A 13,255-nucleotide genomic window follows, 5' to 3' on the forward strand; every position below is an offset into this window, starting at 1 on the left:
AATCTTTTGTGAAAGGTGAAGGTCAAAAACAATGTTATAATATATTGTTAGGAGAAGAGTGACGTTTCTTGTGGCAGTAGCGGGGAGTCGAGTGGGAGGAGTCTATTGTCAATATAAGCGCTTGCGAGCTCAGTCTGGACACACTTCGCGTTGAAGCCACTTGGCAAGAGGAACCTCTGGTCGTTGATATAGTCAACCTGTCTTTCTTGTGAATTTCGCGTGTACTTTAATTATAATTGTGATTGTTAAGATATTAGAAATTTCATTAGAGTTTTAGTTTAGTTTGATTTCCTTTTTGTAATAATTAGTAAATAAGCTAGGTGTATTTTTGTGAGTTTTTTTGTTTATTTCCACTTCTGGTTTTCCTAAAAATATGTATATTATACTCGCCATTCTACTAAATAATATATATACTAAGTAATAGTAAAATACAGTATTACCAAGTGCGCCTCGCGGTTTCACACGTGTAAGTCTGTATCCCGTAGGAATATCGGGATAAAAAGTTGTCTATGTGTTATTCCAGTTGTCCAGGTATCTACGTACTAAATTTCATTGCACTGGATTTAGTAGTTTTTGCGTGAAATACTAACAAACATACACATACACATACATATACACATACACATACACACATCCTCATAAACTTTTGCAATTATAATATAAATTAATAATATTAGTAGGATTAGCTGCACGCCCCGGCACCGCCTGGGTATTCGTTTATCATAATTGAAATAATATAAACTATCCTATCTTTTAATAAATTAAATTTCTTCTGAGGTCTTTCTCCATAGCTTTCATACATACAAGGAAGAAATATCTTAAACCAAACTTATTGCCGAAAGATCTGTGCTAGGAAGTTGGGTTTCCTAGCTCTTCGTTTTTCCAAACATAACTAAAGACTTTCTACCAGGAAGAATTGCGACACGAAATATTAAATCGAACCATACATCTTGGACATACGCAGAATCACCTAAAACCTTCTCCCAACATCGTGGGTTAAACTTTGAATACACAACTTCTTACAGACAGTCGTTAGTAGCAGACCTTGGTACGTAGTCTAATTGAAATAAGGCCTCGCAAAAGGTAGGTCAAAGGGGCAAAGGAATACAATTTTCCCCGCAAACGTCTGTAAATACCCCATCAAATAAAATTATTCGCACATCAAACACAGGGATCATTTATGTAGAAAGTCATTTTTCTGCTTCGATGCCTCTGTGGATTTTATATTTAAATATATCTCGGGTAAGTGAGCAAGGGCATAAGCAAGAGCTAAAAGCATATTTTTATTATTTATAAATGGTAGGCCGCGGCTCAAATGACCTGTAGGGCTTTTCATTTACGTATTTGATCTTTTTAACCACAACGAGTTAAATAATTGAACATACATTATGTTTTATGGCAATCAGGAAATAGTGATGCGATTTCAGTTTCAATTTAGTTACCGTAACTGAAAGAAACTGAACTTTGGGAGTTACTGGGCTGAGAAATAAGATGAATAAGACTCAAACATGCTTTTTAAAGATAATATTATCTCAATGTAAAGATAAAGCATTATTCTATAATATATTAGACTGTTGTTGTTCTATATGTTAGCTAGTTGAATGAAAAATAATATAATGCACCTAAACCCAATTTTGCCATGGTCGCTGATATTAATAGGACTAGCCAACTGCTCAGAAGAAATTATTACCTACTAACTTCTTTGCCAGTGTGAGCAAAGAAAAATATAGACAGGCCGGGTTTTAATAGAAGATGACAATCCATAGAATGTTGTCGTTTAAGAACCACATGACAATTATTTGGTTTCACTATTATGACATGCATTTTAAAATGTAATATAGATGTAGAAACTACAGAGATTCTTACCGGCTCTTCTGTAGAAACTGCTGTAAATAGTAATAAATAAGATGCAGTTTCTTTCATCTCCTTTGAACGAATGTAAAAATACTGCAAATAAAATGCTCAATCATGCAATTTAAAGCAATTTAAAATGATAAATATACTTCAGGAGCTTATACGCTTAGCATCCGCCCATTGTCTGTGTGTGTCACTTTATATCGCATCATATACAGGAAGCTTATGTTCACTCGAGTGTTCCTACTACTTGAAGTCGACTCGAACGCATTACGTCGAACGGTGTAGTATTGAAAGGGTAAAACGATCGGATTGATAAGAATTCTCTGTCGGTGTGTCGGAATAAAGTCTTTTGTATATACGTCAATTCCCTTTATATTTCCTAGGACTTCTTCGTACTTTTAATCTCGTATGTAATAATAAATTATTGATATGCCTGGCAGAAACTGTATGTGTCATCGAGTATAATCTGGGTGTCATCAAATATATAGTGAACGGGTGAATTCTAAGGAAGTACGGGCCATCTGACGCTACATCATTAGCTTACCATCAGGTGAGGTCGCGGTCCAGCGCTTTCCTATCGACCCATACAAAATTCATTGATCATAATACACTCAGCGTAATCAACGTCGTAACCCGTTTATCAAATTTTTTGGCAAGTGTTATAATCCTACTAGTAATATTATAAATGCGAAAGTTTGTAAGAATGTGTGTGTGTTTGTTGCTCTTTCACGCAAAAACTACTGAACCGACTGCAATGTAATTTGGTACGTAGACAGCTGGACAACTGGAATAACATAGAGGCAACTTTTTATCCAGATATTCAAACGGGATACGAACTTACGCGGGTGAAAACGCGGGTCGCAGCTAGTTATCAATAACTGTTCTTCTTGGTATTCTTGGTAAGAGTGTCAGAACTCATAAGTCATTTAAAACAAGATCATCTTACCCGTGATTTTTTCCTATTAAAGAGGAGTCGACGCAAGTTAAAAAATACGTATTTTGCGTACATAACATTAGGGGTTATATTATTATAAATATACCTTAGTAGGGGTTAAATAGCTGATATAATCCGATGACGCTGTTCGGAATATGACACTGTGTTATAAACTGACTGACGTTTAAATATTGCGCAGTTTTAAAGCATAACGTCATAAAATATACGAATAGTTTATAAATATTATTCGTATTTATTTATAATATATTTATTGTAAGATCGTTTGTGAAACTTTTTGTTTTGTTTTGACAGGCCAGCTACATGTAAAAAAATGTGAATCCTAAACCCATTATTTGAGCAGGATAGCCAGTACTGCATATGTCCCTCGTTCAGAAAGAGTGTAATTTGTAATCCTAGTAATCCTACTAATATTATAAATGCGAAAGTGTGTAAGGATGTGTGTGTGTGTGTTTGTTGCTCTTTCACGCAAAAACTATAGAACCGATTGCAATGAAATTTGGTACGTAGACAGCTGGACAACTGGAAAAACATAGAGGCAACTTTTTATCCCGATATTCTTACTGGATACGGACTTACGCGGGTGAAACCGCGAGGCGCAGCTAGTGCGTTATAATTGCGGTTCTTCCCGGCTTCGTCTCTCTCACGTTAAAGATACATTGCTTATAGATATCAGGAATCATTTACGTATCCTACGGTGAAAGATCTTATAATTTGTGCAGCAGTTCCGGAGATAAGCACGTTCAAACAAACTAACTATTATTATTTTATATTTATATACCAATCTAATCATTAATTTCTATTACTATAATTTATTTCAATTGCATGTTGTGTTCTCCCTGAATTTTCAAATGAATTTTCTTTCTTTCTTTCTCTCTTTCAAAAGAAATCACATCCACCTAGCATTCGTATCTCTCCTTAATACCCCAAACTACGAAAACCGGGCGACAAGGCAAAACGTATTTATTTCTTTTATATGAATATATGGATATTATACGGCTGGGAAAAACATTATATTTTTTGTACTTCTGCTACATTTATTATACTTGCCATATATAAAGCCGCTAAATAATTTACCAAAAATAAATGCTTTTATATTAAATACTAGACCTGAATGCGTCTGGTTTGACCTTCACCGCATACATCACTATTTATAGAAATACCAGCTGTACGCCCCGGATCGGCCCGGTTTACTTGCCTTAATTTAAATAATAAAAACAATGGCATCTTTTAATTTGGATCAAACTGCACATGATGCGCAGATTTGATTAAAATCGGTTGAGTAGTTTAGGAGTCCATCGCGGACAAACAACGTGACATGCTATTTATATACATTAAGATTATTTAATATAGTGATTAGGAACTTGGGTTTCAATCGAAAAGTCGGGGGTTCGAGACCAGCAGAAGATATTGCAAAAATAAATAAATCTTTCATCGCTGCTCAGAACGGTGGAGGAAAACATCGTGAGGAAATCGGCATGTCCACATACCTGAACTTGAACCTTTAGAGGAAGCCTATAACCCTACAGTAGGAACATATATGGGCTTGTGATGACGATGATATGAGTAATATGAAACAGATTTTAGGCATTTAAATGCGCTAAACAGCTGTTATTTTAAATAAAGGTGATCAAAGATAAAATTTTGAAAGAATAGAAAAACTTTGATCACGATGCGGGATTCGAACTCGCGTCTTTCTGCCAAACCGTAGCAACGCTGGCAATCGGTTCAGTAGCTTTTGTGTGAAAGAGCAACAAACACACACACATACACACACCTTACAAACTTTCGCATTTATAATATTAGTAGGAATAGGAAGGATTTCAATGCTATAAAACTAAAAAAGGGGTTATCAATTTGAAGGTCATAAACTAAATAACCATTAGATGATTCATCCAATCAATCAATCTGCCATCCATCCACCCAAAACAGTATACAAACCTCTAAAATCTGTGGAATAAACCTTCTCTGCAGTAGAAACAGGACAATACAAGATTACCAATAGTATCAACTACAAAACTTGAAGGGAAGTGGATGATACAATAAAACAACTTTTCTATTAAATGAAATCGGAAGCGGGATTCTTGTGTAACAGAATTTTACAATCGGCTAGAGCGGTTGCTCTGAAATGGGTCACACAATGATATTTTATATGAAACTAGCTTTTGCCTGCGGCTTCTCACGCGTTAATTCACACTAGTTTAATAGATTTTAATGTACATATAAATCTTCATCTTGTACCATCTATTAAAAAACCCCAACAAAATCCGTCACGTAGTTTTAAAGATTTAATTTTTTTATTATTATTTTTTTTATTTATTTATAATAATTAAAACGGATTTACACCAATAACATTAATTATTAACTATCAATTTTTACATTATATAACATCTCACTTAAATTTATAAATAATATATATAACACAATTAAACATGCAAAGGGACATAGGGACAGAGAAACTGACTTTGTTTTATACTATGTAAGTGATTAAGTGTCTGTAAAATAGCGTATAGGTATTATAGTGTTAAGTTGACATCGAAAACCAATTACTAATATAAGAAATAATAGATAATCCGGCAAACGCTGTTCTGCCTTACTCTTATCATTTGGCGGTATGAAAAATAGATTGACCGATTCTCAGACGTACCCGATGTGCACACAAAATCTCATGAGAATCGGTCCAGCCGTTTCGGAGGAATATGATAACTAATATTGTGACACGAGAATTTTATATACATAGAGACTGCCCGTAGCGTGTAAAGCTTATAACACAGACATACATGCAATGGTGAAAAAGGAAGTTTCTATAAAAATTATATCGGTTAAGTGTTGATACATTTTTTTAAGCACTAGCTTTTCGCCCCGGTTTCATGCGTGGTACATACATAGCCTATGTCAATTAGTATAAACGCAGCTTTCTAATGGTGATAGAATTTTTGAAATCGGTCCAGCCATTCACGCGTGATGACGTGACCAAGGGAAATAGGGATTCATATATATATAGATGTATAATCGACGTATATATTACATAAGATTTGTCCGAACTCTGGAGGCTGTATTTCACATCCGGCCGAGCTGAAATTTGGCAACCCGTAGCCTGTCTGGTTTTCAAGCAAATTTAAAGGTTTAGAGAATGTATGAAAATCTTACTGTTGCTGGAATTTGTAATTTATACGTGCTAGCATAGAGATCATTTCGCATTAAATAGTATAAATACTACATTATATATCAAATAGTATTTATTTTTTATGTGATAGCGGGTAACTGAGCTGGTGGTTCGCCTGATGGTAAGCGATCACCATCACCTATGAACATTCGCAGAGGTAATGCCTCTACTAATGCGTTGAGCTTTTAAGATATTTAGCTTGGTTAATAATGTTGCATGATTATGTATACTAGCATAGTTCCGTATAACAAACGTAATTAAACATAATTATTTATTTCTTCTATGATAGAAGCCTATTGGGTCATAGCTCATAGCCTAGTGGGTCTCGTAGAATAAATTATATTGTCTTAAATATATGTCATAATATACAAATTTCCTTTCTTTCTAATTGTATTCAGTTAATTTAATTTTAAACAATCTGTATTGTCCTATAGACGTTCCATAAACTCTAAATTACCTATTAATAGGTCATCAAAGTGTCCGAGCACCGTTATCTAACTTTCAATGAAATTAACACTTTATTCCTTGGCAGTAATGTTTAAAATCTATTGTATCGGTCATAAACAAAATGCCGAATACACGACTAAGCAGAGTTTTGCATCGGATAAAATAAGCCAATTGCCTGCAGTCAAACTTCATAGACAATAAAATTTTGATTGACATACTGTATTCTGCTGATATAAAGTTATAGTTTAACAAAACTTTAACACGACCATAGATATTTAAATGGCGCGAAATCATTTGTCAATTGTTATGTCTATTAAGTTTTGAATCTGTAGATTTCGTGAGTGATATGAATTTTTAATAAGAGGTCATTGCCCTTGTGCTATTGCTAATACAATAAGTTAATGAAGCACGAATTGAGATAGTCACGTATATATTAAGGGGACTTCAAGAATTAGACTGGTATTTACTTGCTTTTGCCCGCCGCTTCGCACGCATTAAATTCGGAATCAAACCCCTTTCCTATATATATTCTCTAGATATTGTCCTAACTTTTAAATATCTAAATTCCCATACCATTTAATGGATGTTGCTATACATATAAACCTTGCTCTATCTATTAAAAAATCTCATCAAAATCTGTTGAGTACTTTTAAAGATCTAGGCATACAAACAAACAGACTGCGAAAAGCGACTTTGTTATATACTATTTCCTGATGATACAAGCAACCAATCAACGGTTTCGCTCGGCTTTGTCGGTACAAGGGGCCACGCACACATACGTAACTAAATACGAGATTTAGTAAAAATCTTTTGATTGTTGTTGAAAATAAGTCACTAATAAATTACTTTGTTACTTGATGAATAATTGGATAAAAAATAAATATATAAGAATAATTGCCCGAATATTTCCATAGTTTTTAATCGTTAAAAGAAATGGTTAGGTATCTATATACATCATGCTATTGAGAATTTTTAAATTTTATTGATTATTATATATCCTGAAGTATATACAGTTTGCTTTAGAATACATTCTGCTGATCACGAAGACATTATAAGACACGCTTTCAGCTCACTGCATTACTCTCAAATATGAATTTGCTTGATGTAGTGAATTTGTTATCTAAATAATATAAGTTTGTAGGTATGGTAACCCTTGTGCTATTTGTAATAACCAATACACGTTTATTATAAATATATCATATAATACACGTTTTGTATAAGTATTCGACGTTTTCAAATTGAAATAATTATTTTCTATTGTGGGAGTCGAGCATGCTTCGGCACGAATTGGGCCAGCTCGCACTGGGGAAGTACCACACCCCCACAGAAAACCGGCGTGAAATAATAGCTTGCTATTGTGTATCGTACAGTGAGTGGGGGAGCCGGAGGCCTATTTCCTTCTCCTAGCCCTTCCAAGTCCATTCCTCCTTTCTAGTCATCATTCCTTTCCTTATCCCTTATCCCTTTAAAGCGGGCAGCGCATTCTCAGAGGTCTGAGCCTCAGCGAATGTTCATGGGCGGTGGTGATCGTTTACCATCAGGCGAACCACCACCTCAGTTGCCCGCTATGACATAAGATAACGATAAGAAATGTATTCCTATGCTCCTTTGGTGTATAGTCTTATTTATTCGAAAAGTGTGGTTGTTCCGTGGTTAGGACCTCGGACTTTAAAAGAAAAGTCAGATGTTGAAAGGCGAATTACAACATGTATGATGTGTTTTCTTAGATAACTTTTTGTTAATCAGACCATAGCCAATTTAGATCTAAACTGTTCGAATTATTTTTCTATTTTCTTCTGTTTAAACGTGTCATTGGTGATAGGGTTTATATAAACCCACAGTACTTCATCAAACTCTCATCACTAAGCCACTCCATACCAAATATTAAAATAATGCTTAGGTTCAACCGTCTAAAAGTCATCATCATTATCATCATCATCATCATCATCAGCCCATAAATGTTCCCACTGCTGGGACACAGACCACCTATGAGGGCTCAGGCCATAATCCACCACGCTGGCCAAGTGCGGCTTGTTACATGACTACAACTCTACAAGTACTGGTAAAATATTCAGAAAGTTTTAAGCTCCGTAGAATAAATAAACTACAAATAACAGTGTCAATGGCTAAGGCGTAAATTGAAGCCGTCTCCAGCACTTATATAATAATTAGAGAAAATTACTCGTGGACTTAACATAAACCTGCCTCAATAAGGCCGCTTATATACGAAATAAAACGTGAAAATTTGAGCACATTTTCTCAAGCCTTGGGGTGAAAATTATAAAATGAATGTAATGCCTGTCGGCCTGCGCCAGAAGAGTTAGTTTTGAAGAGAATGGATGTATTTCGTTAGTATGTCTAAAATATAATTACGAAAAATATCAGCTATGTCTTAATTGTAAGTGACACTTATTACGTCCAAGTATAAAAAATAAATTAAAATTAAAGTGTTTTAAACAGAAGTTTAGTTCTTCGCAATATCGCGCTAACAAATGTTGTATTACCATCATACCTTCGGTTATACTGATCAAATGTTTTTGTTTTACTTTAAATGAATAATACACATAGTGCAACCTTCAGAATTTGCTAAAATGTCGTAACAAATTCATGAATATTGGCAAATTAACCTTGTATTTAAAAAAATTACAAATTTTGTCTAGTAGACAGTATTTCAGAGATAAACCCCTCATATAAAAATTCATTATTTCTGTTTAATTTTATATTTGTAGAATCATTAATTTGAAAGGAATTAGAAACCTCCTTTTAAAAGTTTACTAGGAACACCACAATGTACAAAAGTAGTAACTAACTTCAAAGATTTCACAATGTATTTAATATAAAATTTCTTGTAAAGTGTTAAAAATCAGAATACAAGAGTACATGAAACTCGGTTAAATTAAACCGAAAGTTATGAAAGTTGAACGAAAAGTGAATAACTAAGAGCGAAGCTTGAACTCCAGTCAGAAATAGTTATTTTTTTATTCAGTTTAAAAGTTCCTCAGAGACACAAAGTATGTCTGCGAGCGGGCACTCGTAGATTTCATTTAATCAATTTCGGTTTCTCATTTTAAAATACTACTGATGTAGCATTCACAAAAACTCTAATATTATAAAGATATAACATATATATTAATTATCTATGCTTAAATTCAAATGTTTAACGTCTATTGTATCGACCGCCTCCTTGGTACAGTGGTTTATACATGAGCGTAGAGCCGAGAGGGTTCGATTCCCGGTGGGGACGCACAAAAAATGTCTCAGTCTGGCAGGACATAGAAGGTTGGTCATCTACAGGCCGATTTCCTCACGATGTTTTCCTTGACAGTTTCGAGCAGAAATAAATTTAAAAAGTTAATTTATTTCCTGCACACTCGACTGGCTCGAACCCCCGATTTTTCGATTCTAAGTCTAAGATCCTCACCACTGAGCCACTACGCTTAACGCTTATAACAATAGTTTGTTTTGATCTGTTCATAATTACTCGTAAAAGGAAGGTCTACGTGGAAAAATCGCCAGAAACATTTGTTTTTTCAATGTATCTGATACATATAAGGAAAATAACAGGATAATGAATGTTTATGTTATTTTTAATTAGTTCCTGTGATATTTCCTTCGCTTAATAATAAGGGATTGAAGAGAGATTTACTCGATTTCTATATAGATATCCGATATTCTTAAGGGCGCGGTTATGTGAACGAAATAACACGATTTGTTGTGAATAATTGAAAATAATGTGATAATACTCGTTTAATTGTATACGTTAATAGACTATATATAAATTTAAAGTATATAGAGAGATCTTAAAAAAGTAAGTAGGAAGGTACAAAAGGCTTATCAGCAAATATTTCCTGGCTCCCTAATTGACCCCAAGAATTTAGTCATTACGGCTTAAATTAGTAAGAATACATATATATAACTTTATATAAAATATAAAAAATATCTTTGAGCTATTGAATTTCCATTCAAACGACTATGTATCCACTTAACAACGTCTGGGGTGTGGCTATGACAGCTGACTGTTACTTATAGGTCTTGGGAATAGACCTCGTAACCCTGGGTTTATTTAGAATTTATCTCATTTTCGTACGGATTTATTAATCGGAATAAAAATATCTTAGATCAGTTATTGATAAAAAATTACAGAACTTATCAAATTCTGTAATTCTTTAGTTCAATTTTCAATCAAAACAATTTTGGAATAGCTGTATAAACGCATTATAATGTTATGTAATATTTCAAGCATTTGAATTCGTTAGTACGTTAATATATTGTTTTAAAACATAGCAAACAAAGGTGGGTTTATGAATCTGGAGATAAACCATAGTGATATATTTTTGATGGCAGAGCAAACATGGCATGCTCTACATGGCAACACTGGTGGTATTGCTTGTCCTATACTAGTTTATTATCAACATCCATAATTTCTTTACGTCGTATCGTTTTTCTTCTCTCAGATGTCCATAATTTATAACCTTTTTGATGTGTATATTTTATTATTAAAGAAATTGTAGACATAAATAAACACAATCATTCTTATACATTCTTATAATACATACATCACTACATAGTATAAAGCAAAATCGCTCACCGCGTCTGTCCCTGTATGTATTTATGTATGTTTAGATTTTTAAAACTACAAATCGATTTTTGATGGTTTTTTAATAGATAGATTCAAAAGGAAGGTTTATATGTTCAATAACATCTATTAAACTATTCCGATTTTAACGCGAACCCGCGGACAAAAGCTAGTTTAATAATAAAATACATTTTACACAATACATCAAAAACTGCAAATAAGGGAAAAGGTGTTTTCTAATCGGTCACCAATCATGGCCCATCTAATGTTAAAAGGGTTATTCACTTTATAAACGATTTCAAAAAAGAAGGCGGTTCTCAATTCGGCCGGTATATTTTTATAGTTAAAAACCCTATACAATAGTACCTATATTAAAACGTTAATATAAACCGATGGAATCCATATTAAGACGTGTTTGTTTTATATAAAGTAAATAGTATAACTTCAAAGAAGAAAATAAACGTGCGATTAGCAAAGATTCGAAATCACTTTTACCGCGAAACCATAACGGTGCATGTATTGCCTTATTCTACGTATTATTTATTAATTTCCCCATATTATAAAAGGGTAAAGTTTATGTATTTGTATGGATCTAATGAACCGATTTTATAAACTCTTTTACTAATAGAAAACAACTTTAAGACAATCATTTAGTGAATGAAATAAAAAAAAATTATTTGAATTTGTACGTTATTTATTAGTGTCATAAGCTTCATTTTAACCCGTGCCAACCTGCGAGGAGCCTGGATGAGCGTGTAGTATGATAATGTTTAAATGATAAGGGGGTAGAAAGAATGATTATTTGTTAACAAACAACTGTACCCCTAAGTCCCTTAACACAGTAGTTCAGTGGTGAAATCCGGACTTCAAAATCAATAAGTCGGGGTTCGAGACCGGGCGAGCGTGCAGGAAATAAATTGATTTTTCAATTTATCTGTACATATAGATAACATCACCACGGCTCGAAACGGTGAAGGAAAACATCATGCGGAAACGGGCATCTCCGAGAGTTAAAAGTTCGAAGACATGTAACATCTGCCAACCCGCACTTGGTCAGCATGGTTATGGCCTGAATCCTCATAGGCTTCGGCTGATGATGATAAACTAAACCCCTTCAAATTCTCAAACCTCAATTAAATCTAAGCCAACTTAAGACTAAATTATAAAAAAACTCTTTGTATCAATTCCTCCTAATATTTTTGTGACCTCTATTAAACAGGATCCTTATTATAACCGAGAATCGAATGCGAGACATGATATAAATAGTTACATGTTAAAACTCGATTAAATTTTATTTTTAGTTTTATAGCATTGAAATGCTACAATATTGTAATCATAGAAATAATACTTTGTATTGGTTGTGATGGTTCTTAATCATCTCAGTAGATGGCGTGGGGTGTCCCTTAGGCACATGAAACCGAAAGAGTAGAAGAAATTCAATTACTGTGGCGGTATCACGGGTGGACGAGCCGTACCATAGCAATAAAAAATTGTTAACGTAAATTAAAACTTTATTTAATAGGGAAGTAAGATAATTTTGAAGAAATACCTTAAAAATTTATAAACGTTTAAATATTTAAGGTCTCATTTTAGACTAAAACTAAAGCTCTAAAATTCGTCTGTAAATTGTATAACAAATATAACAATAATAAGTTAACAGAGGGCTGCCTTATTACTCGAAGATATCTCTTCAATGCAACCTAATATTTCTTAACATAACATTCATATGCGTGTTGCTATGTTGGTATTCAATTTATGAATACCAACATAGCAACCACAAAAAAATATATAACTGCGTGACTGTTAAACCTTTAATCACATTAAAACTATACTATAAATTTAACATTTCCACGAGAAATCTTGTTTTTCCAGTCGGAAAAGTTAGCGTGGTTGAAATTACAATACCTGCTACTTGGAGTCGTAGCTGTAACTTCTTGGGGTACGATAAGAGGTCCTAAATTCACGTACGATTATAAAATCTGCAGTGATAAGCGATAGGGCCTTTACAGAGGACTAGCGGTCCGCCCTGGCTTCGCCCGTGGTACATAGGCTATAGCCTTCCTCTACTTCCTCTATAAATGGGCTATCTAGCACTGAAAGATTTTTTCAAATCGGACAAGTAGTTCCTGAGATTAGTGCTAATTATAAAGTAGCGTAATATTATAAAGATGAAGAGTTTGTTTGTTTGTTTATTTGTTTGAACGCACTAATATCAAGAACTACTGGTCCGATTTGAAAAATTCTTTCAGTTTTAGAT

This window comes from Zerene cesonia, chromosome 14 (genome assembly GCF_012273895.1).
Source record: "Zerene cesonia ecotype Mississippi chromosome 14, Zerene_cesonia_1.1, whole genome shotgun sequence".
NCBI lineage: Eukaryota > Metazoa > Arthropoda > Insecta > Lepidoptera > Pieridae > Zerene > Zerene cesonia.